The 8,001-nt window shown below is 43.0% G+C and overlaps 1 long non-coding RNA gene across 1 annotated transcript; it reads left to right on the forward strand.

Moving 5' to 3' along the window:
- The first annotated feature begins 1,200 nt into the window (after positions 1–1,200).
- LOC148648436 (uncharacterized) lies at positions 1,201–7,665 on the forward strand. The gene is made up of 2 exons (XR_015926774.1): positions 1,201–5,094; positions 5,728–7,665. It is a non-coding gene; the product is annotated as an uncharacterized LOC148648436 (long non-coding RNA).
- Positions 7,666–8,001: the final 336 nt, after the last annotated feature.

Here is an 8,001-nt window from a genome sequence, read left to right on the forward strand (position 1 = left end):
GCGACTCTCCCAGAATGGCTCTGATTTAATGGACCAGCGCTGAACATCATCCGATTCCTATCCAGGCAGCTCTCTGGAGCAAGAGCGTGTAACAGGCCCAGGCTGATAGTAACAATGTAAAATCCACTTAAAGGATTCCAAGGTCAATCTGCTTAACAGCATTTTAGAACAATACAGATATGGACATGCATTGAGGTTTATTATCAACAAAGCAGACAGAGCTTCCTGTCAGCACACAAACCTATCAAAGGATTTAAAAAATCAACAACTTATTTTTCACTGCTGGATATATAAGATAGCAGGAGAAATGTGAACAAAAAGTAGGTCGTCAGTCTTGCTCGGCATCTCCGACTCCTCCAAAAATTCCCCACCTGCTCCTCCACTCCAGCTCTGAGCTTAGTGCAGCTGACCTGCAGCCAGGATTTACTGGGTTATGAAGGAAGAGCCAGATACATCAGATAATCCTGTCACTAGTGTCCTCACCCTTTATTAGCGTTTAAACAGGATATTACACCTGCCTGCAGTGCTCTTATAAAGGAAGCTGGTCACCTCTCCCACCCCCACACACAGACCTTTAAGATGGCAGACAGTGAGATACTGTACCTCCTTCAAAGAAAATACAGCTCCATGAACATACAGTGCGTCACCAGCCATGAACATGGTTATATAAAAGTGTTTTGTCATGTGAGAGCCGGAGTGACTCTACCTGCTGTGGGAATTTGCTCTTCCTCCATGGTGGAGGGTTGTGACACTCACAGTGTCCCTCAGATGGAGACGTTGCAGTGCAGATCACAGCAGCGTCTGACCTTTAACCTTTAACCTCTCCACCTACCTGCTGACCAGCTGATTACTAGGCAAGAATTCCCACATCACTCCACACTCTGAAAGCTGCCGGTGATTGTTTTCCATGGTGAGTGTGTCAGATTATTTTTGTCAGCCCCTTTTCCAGTGGTGGTACTTTATTTTAGAGCTTTTAATTTTCTATGGTCTAAACACAACTTTGTCTGATCTTATTACTCTGGTCCATGGGTAATAAGATTCTGTCCGCCAGCACTGTAAAATACAGTGAGATCGCAGTAATCCTTAGGAAACCACAGCAGGAAGTACACTAAGGACACACAAAAGGTTACAAAAGGGAGGAAGCCTTTAAGCCTATTTTGCTCGTTTGTTTGCAAATACATGATTGATGCAATGGCCTTAACCAGTCAATTCTTGAATGGATCTGCTTCAACAACACTGCCAGGCAACATTGTTTAGCCAGATGTGTTGATCCAGACTTCAACAAAAACATGGTGGAGGTATAGAAACCCTGTGACACATTCATCAAAGCAAATTTACAGAAATGCAGAAGTAATGACTTCACGAAAGTTAACGTTGGAGGCTGAGCTCTGGCTTGATTACTTCTGTCAGTGTGAGCAAAAGGAACCAGAGTCTCTCTCCAATAATAATGGTCAGTCTGCTCTACACAGGGACCGTCCCACAGGACAGTGGGCAGTCTGCTCTACACAGTGGATGAGGGCAGTGGAAGGTCTGGCTCACTCAGAGACCCTCTCGTAACACCGCGGTCAGTCTGCTGTGTGCAGATCGGGAGCAGGTGAGCTCTTACTGCTGCTTGGACTGACAAGGCTCTTTGTCTTGCATTTACGCAGCACTGCAATCATTTCGCTGTGAACGCTTCCTGTTGAGCTCCGCCTGGAAAGGCTGACTGGAAGTCACATTCTGCACATTTTGGCATTTGCAGCTGAGAGAAATGTTGAGGATCTTTTTATAGCCATGTTTTCCGCGTGATAGGGTCTGCAAAATCTTGCAAGTTCTGCATTTCTCACCAGCTTTCTTTTTATACAGCATTTTTTTGCTCTGCAGAGAATTCATATTTGCATAATAAGATTGTAATTATTTTTTGCCTTTATCATTGAAGAACACAGTTCCTGAATAGTGTAAAGGTTGTGAAAAAATTCTGGTGCAAATCAATTTAATTGCATCAAACAAAACCTTGTTTTTAACCCTGTTGCAGTTACTAAACCCCAGGAATCGCCTGAACCCGGTGTGTGGCCACGCTGCTGCAGATCAAGGAGCAATTATAAATACAGACACTGCTGTATACAGAGGTTTAGGCTTTTCAAAGAAGGAATCACGTCTGTGTTTTCTCCAGTCTTGCTTCTCCGTGCCTCTTTATCTCCCGATGTGGAAAGAGCTCATTTCGTACACACACTGTTCTTAATACACATTATATAACAGCTACTTGTTGCAGTGAATGCTATGAAATCAAAAGAGTATTTAATCCAAAGCTTTTTGTATGGCCTGTTTTTTAATATTTCTAATCCTGCAGTATCTGTATTTGATCAGACGTGCAGGGATTTATTGGAGCTCAGTTGTAATCGTGTTCTGCTGGCAGACCCTTGTCCTGTTCTCTTGTCTTTCTCCAGGGGGATGGTCAACAACCGGCCTCCCTGTGAAAACCACCCCGTGCAGCATACAGCAGTGGTATAATTCATGTTAAGACTCATTCTGTTTTTTAATGAAACAATTGTTTTAGTTCATTTACTTTTTGTGCCGCTGCAGGGAACCCAGATTATCACCTGGATCTTACCATCTGCTTTTCCCTCCCCCTTCTGCAGCATTAATAAACAAATTAACAGAGTGATTTCAGCACGGCTGCACGACGAGTGCTCAGAGGAGTGTCTAGAAAGTCGCTCTGCCTGTCTGTCTGAGGAGGAACTGCCTCCCAGGTTAGGTGTGTGCTAAGGGGATGGAGTCCGATGAATTGTGAGAATGGACATTCATTATCTCTTGTCCAATTAATTAGCACTTATCTATTTATATAGCGGCCACAATGTTAAAAACATCACTTGAACATCACAACACATTATGAATCAATAGGAAATATTTTAGCTGTTTTTTAATGGACGGCAGTTCAGATATTCTGCTTCGTGTGCCAGGCGCAGAGCTCTGAAGCAGAGCAAAGATGATCTGTTTATAATAACGGGATTATATTTACTCCCAGTCGCTGTTATATAAGCATGGCAGAGAGGGGCTGCTCACAGGAGGCCGATGTTGTCTTCTCTTCAGACACTTTCCAATCTGAGGAAACTACAATTTCACAGCAATGCATAGACGTCCAAAAAACTGCCACTTCTGTGGTACAAACCACCTTGCAGCTTGATTTCTGTGCAGACAGACTTCCAGACCCCATTAGTTTATTACTTATGAACCAGTACATACTAAGACTTTGTAGTTGTGTATTGGACCCTAAACCCTTGCAAATATATAATAGCTGTTCATGTACCGGGACATTTAACAGAGATTTAAGATTCAAATGTCAGTGGCTCTTTCTGAATAGGTGCTTTAGGAGGACAGAATGGTCTTGCTGAGGGAGAGAATATCCCATCTGAAACAGTGAAAGAGGCAAGAATTGCACAATTAACAGTGAAAGACAGGTTGACCACAACAGCACAATTCGAGTTCCAAATTCTTTTTGCAGACTTATAAACCTGGAGAACAGTGGCCAGGTTTATTGTGACACTTCCTACAAGGTTGTCATAGTATATGAACAAAAAGAGGTTGCTTGAAAATAACTTGTGGATCCTTTTCAAGCATGAAGACACATTTTTCCTTTTTCTTCTGTTTTTGTTTTATTTTAATCATATAATCAACCTCCACTTGATCCCTTGCAGCTGGCATGCTGACACAGCTCCTCAGTTGAACCCCACCACAGAAAACCAGCCCTTCTATTAGTTAGTTGCATGCCATTCACAAAAGGAAGACTGTGGTCACAATCATTTAGATTTTTTTTTGCGAGTGGATAATTCTTCGCTATTGGCTTGTTTGTATTATGTTTGCACCTTCTAAGTCATCCCCACATTTCGAAGCCTTGTAAAGCCTGTTCTTCATTAGCATCCTTCTCTAAATTTAGTATCTCTCTGACAGTGTTCGAGAGGTCTTAATGTGGTGTCAGTGGAGGTGTGTTGTTCGATTGCTGGAGTTTTCCATCTTTACAAAAGCCCACCAGACTGAGCTTTTGGGGCGCGATGAGTCCCATGATGCTATTCCACCCACCTCAGGCCACCTGGAGTCAGTTCACTCTCTCTCTGCATGTGCCCAGAGACACATCTTTCTCATGTGCTTCTCTTCTGGCATTAAGAAAACCAGAATAAATGCAGGCACTATAATTGCACATGAGCTGGCACTGGCGAGATTAGATGAGTAAATCAAGTCCTGTACAAGATGCACCTGTCAGAACATGAGGGGGCTGCTGCTAATATTTTGACACTGAGTGTTGTTCTCTTCTGCACTAACGTGCCGACTCAAATTGAATCACTCTCTCTTGAACACCAGAATCCAGTGCAGCAGGCACGCACAGGTGAAGTTATAAAAGAGAAACAATATGTTTATGTAAAATATTGCACAAAGTATGCATTTCAGCATGAACAGTGTATTCTATTCCTAAAATCTTCATTAGACAAAAATATATTTGCCTCTTTAAATTACCAAAAGAATGCAGGTTTTCTTACAATAAATATAATTCTGTGTATAATATAACTTGTGTCTGACAAGTGGCAGTAAGGAGCTTTGAAAATAGCTATGAATGATTTTAGTTTTAAAATTGCTGGATAATAAAGAAATACAGAGTCACAGGCCGGCCAGGAAATGATGGGCACAGGGGCTGGGGATTGACAACAGTTTTAAAGGCTGGAGACTGCCACCTCAGCAGCTAATTGGTTGATTGCCCAGCCAATGAGAACAAAGCATAGACCAGTCAGCCGTCATCTAACACTACTGGCAGAACCAGGATATCAGATACATCCTACATTTAGATTTGCCCCTGGACACTCTCCCTGCTTGCTGACCCAGGACATTGTTCCTGTACATTGACCATATTAATTATTTCTTATTTCTTCTTGCTGTCCCTGCACTCCGACCCTACACATTGTCCCCGTATGGGGTCCCTACACACTATTCCTAAGCATTATCTCTAAAAGAAACCAGTGAAGTCTCTGTTACAGATGCAGAGAAACTACTGTCTTTGAAGCCACTTGATATCCCAGCCACCCCGTCAGCAGGCATGTACAGTACAGTATGTGCATCTGAGCAGAGGTAAGCTTGTAACGTTCCAGTGCTCCAGTAGACTGACCTGCTCCCTGTGACTTTTATGTTTAAAGTGTGTTGGTGCCTTTGAAGCACTCCCCTTCTGTGCACAATTTCATGATAATGGGTTGTTAGAAAATAAGAACAGCATCTATTTTCCTGGTCCGAGGATCTGTGTGATCTGGCAGTATCTCATGCATGACTCCTCACTGAGACTTCAATTTGGCACAGCTTCACAATTCCATCTCTATAACATAACGATAGCAGAGTATCTTTAATTAGATACAGTACGAGGGCAATTGAATCAGATGCAAATTTATATGTCATAGAAGATTTCTATTTCCGTGCACCATTCTGTTCAGGCCTTCTGCATATCAGCAGAAGTTATATTTAAACATGAATGATAAAAAAATATCCACCAATAACTTAATGGACCAATAAGAAATAAATGTCTTCCATTCAGGGTTCATTTAGTAGACAAACCCTAATTAAGTTAAAATTTGAATAATTGAAGGAACAATAACTGGAACCCCCCCCCAAAGACACAAGTGGGACCCCACAAAGTGCCTGTGGAAGTCTTGTGTGTGGTGTGGGGTTTGAGGCGATCTCAGACAGCTCAGATCCAATCTAATGTGTTCTCAGTGGGCTTCAGGTGTCCAGCATCAAGACGATGGGACTGGGGTGGACCAGGAGTGCTGAATGAGCAGTGGAGGATACTGCGCTCATCCACAGCAAGTGGCCAGCAAGGCACCTGGTGCAGAAGCTGATTTCTGTCGCTCAGAGGCGTGGTGAGTTCATGGCTGAGTGCGATGATTGGAGTTGGCAGGAGGAGTAGAGGGCTGATGACAGAGTCTAGTAATGAATGTTGGGCCTTGTCCTGATTGGTCTGTTTTGCGAGTGATCATATAGTCGGAGCAGAGTAGACAATCTGATGTGTGTGGATGAAGAGGATGGCTGAAGGAGCTGTCTGAGGCTGTGAAGTCTGAACATTGGTGGAAGTACAGTAGTACTGTGATACCTACATGTGTAAGTGGAAGTGGGGAAGGTTAGGCTTTGACCTCCCCCCACAAGCTTTCATGTAAAACCCCTTTTAGAGCTCTGTGTCAGAATGACAGTTGACAAGATCACTGTAAAAGAACAGGCCCAACAGTGCATGTTGTGAAGAGATCTGATAAGTTGTCTTCGCTGTCCTGCAGGTCTGTGTTATTGCAGGAATGCACACAAAGCACTACTGAACCAGGACACATAATCAGCGAGTAGAGACAGGGTCAGGTGCACTGATTAACTTGTTTAAAAAAACTGCTTTCACTGAGGGAAAGAGGTGATTTCAGCAAGAAAATGGACATTATTCAACAGCACTCCAGAGAAATCCAGAGACGCTCAGTGGCCTGTGAGAAACTGGAGAACGAGGGAGACACTTCTATGTATCTTAATTAAATTGATTTACTTTACCACCTGTGTCTGGTCACACATTAGCAGCTATGAGGAGCTGTTGAGGAGAGACTGCAGAAAGATTTGTGTTCTGAAGCTGTTGGACACAATCTGCTTGAAGTTGGGTAGTTTTGGAATCAAGGAAGAGCAAAGAAACAGGTAAGCAAAAAGTCGAATGACCGACATGATCAAGACTGCCGACATGAGGGCTTGTTGGTCAGGTTTGCACTGGGGTATAAATATGGAATAAAGTCAAAAGAAGATGCATTATAATAAGTTTAATTTGTTGTAGACATGTAGAGTTTGTCTGTAGGTAAACATATTGGTTATATTGAAAAGCAGAAACCACAGCAGTGCCTTTGCTAAAAAGTCATTATAGAGTACACACAGGTATAATATTATACATATATATAGCACTTACGCATTCATAATTTTTTGCTCAATACATCAGTAGATTTAATAATAATAGACTAATAATAGAATTTTACTATACTTAAGTATACTGGTGCTCTCCATACAGTTTATGTCCTGCACTATAGAATGACAGCAGGGCTTCTATTATAATACAGTTAATGAAAATGGATTACCTTGAGCAAACCCAGACGAGACCAGTAGATAAGAGATCCCTCCCAGGGCAGATCTGTGCAGCACTGATCTCTCCCAGCGTGGCAGATTGCGCAAGTGCTCAGAGCACAGGCCCCCCCACACAGCTGCGTCCGCACACCCCAGTGGGATCCCTGCTGTTGGAACAGGACGAGCTACGACCCCCCATCTCGTATGTCAGAGTTTGCCAGCAGGATGGTCCTGCAGCCTGACGAAAGCCATGCAGCGCTGGTGCTCCCAAGAATTCCAGACAGCAGCCAGAGATCTGGGGGCCCCTGAATCCCAGAGCCAGATCTTCCTTTTACAGTATGCCCTGCCGCGGGGAGATCGGACTGATCGGGCAGCCATCCGGGCGGCTGCTGATGAGTGTTAACTCGCCATTCTTCAAATACCAGTGCTTCTACTCAAGACAAAAGTATGTACAGAAAAAGACAGAGGAGAGAGTAACAATCTGACAATACTTCATTCCTGTATGTAATACCTAAATATTTTACTACAGACTTTGTTATGGCATGTGTATTTTAAAAAGTAAACGTGGAATGCAGAGTTATGAAGTGAGTCATAATTTATGTCAATGGGTAACTGCAATTTGCACAGCTACTCCATGGTGCCGTCTTCACAATTTTAAATGCAGTGTGTGCCCTGTGCTTGACAGTTTACAGGTTTTCAATGATCTGGTTTAGGATCTGCTAAGGATTTGCTAAAACTAGATCATATCCAGATCATGAAAGCAAATCCAGCTGAATTAAACTCCACAAAATCTCATCTTTTCAGAAGGTTATCATGCTGGTTTCTATGTTTTTGTCAAGCTATGTGTAGAGTAAGCAATCCTTGGATGGATTCCTGAAGCACATCCACAGGAGCACAAGTTCCTCTGCAGTG

Source organism: Lepisosteus platostomus, chromosome 15 (genome assembly GCF_059453375.1).
Source record: "Lepisosteus platostomus isolate fLepPlt1 chromosome 15, fLepPlt1.hap1, whole genome shotgun sequence".
Classification (NCBI taxonomy): Eukaryota; Metazoa; Chordata; class Actinopteri; order Semionotiformes; family Lepisosteidae; genus Lepisosteus; species Lepisosteus platostomus.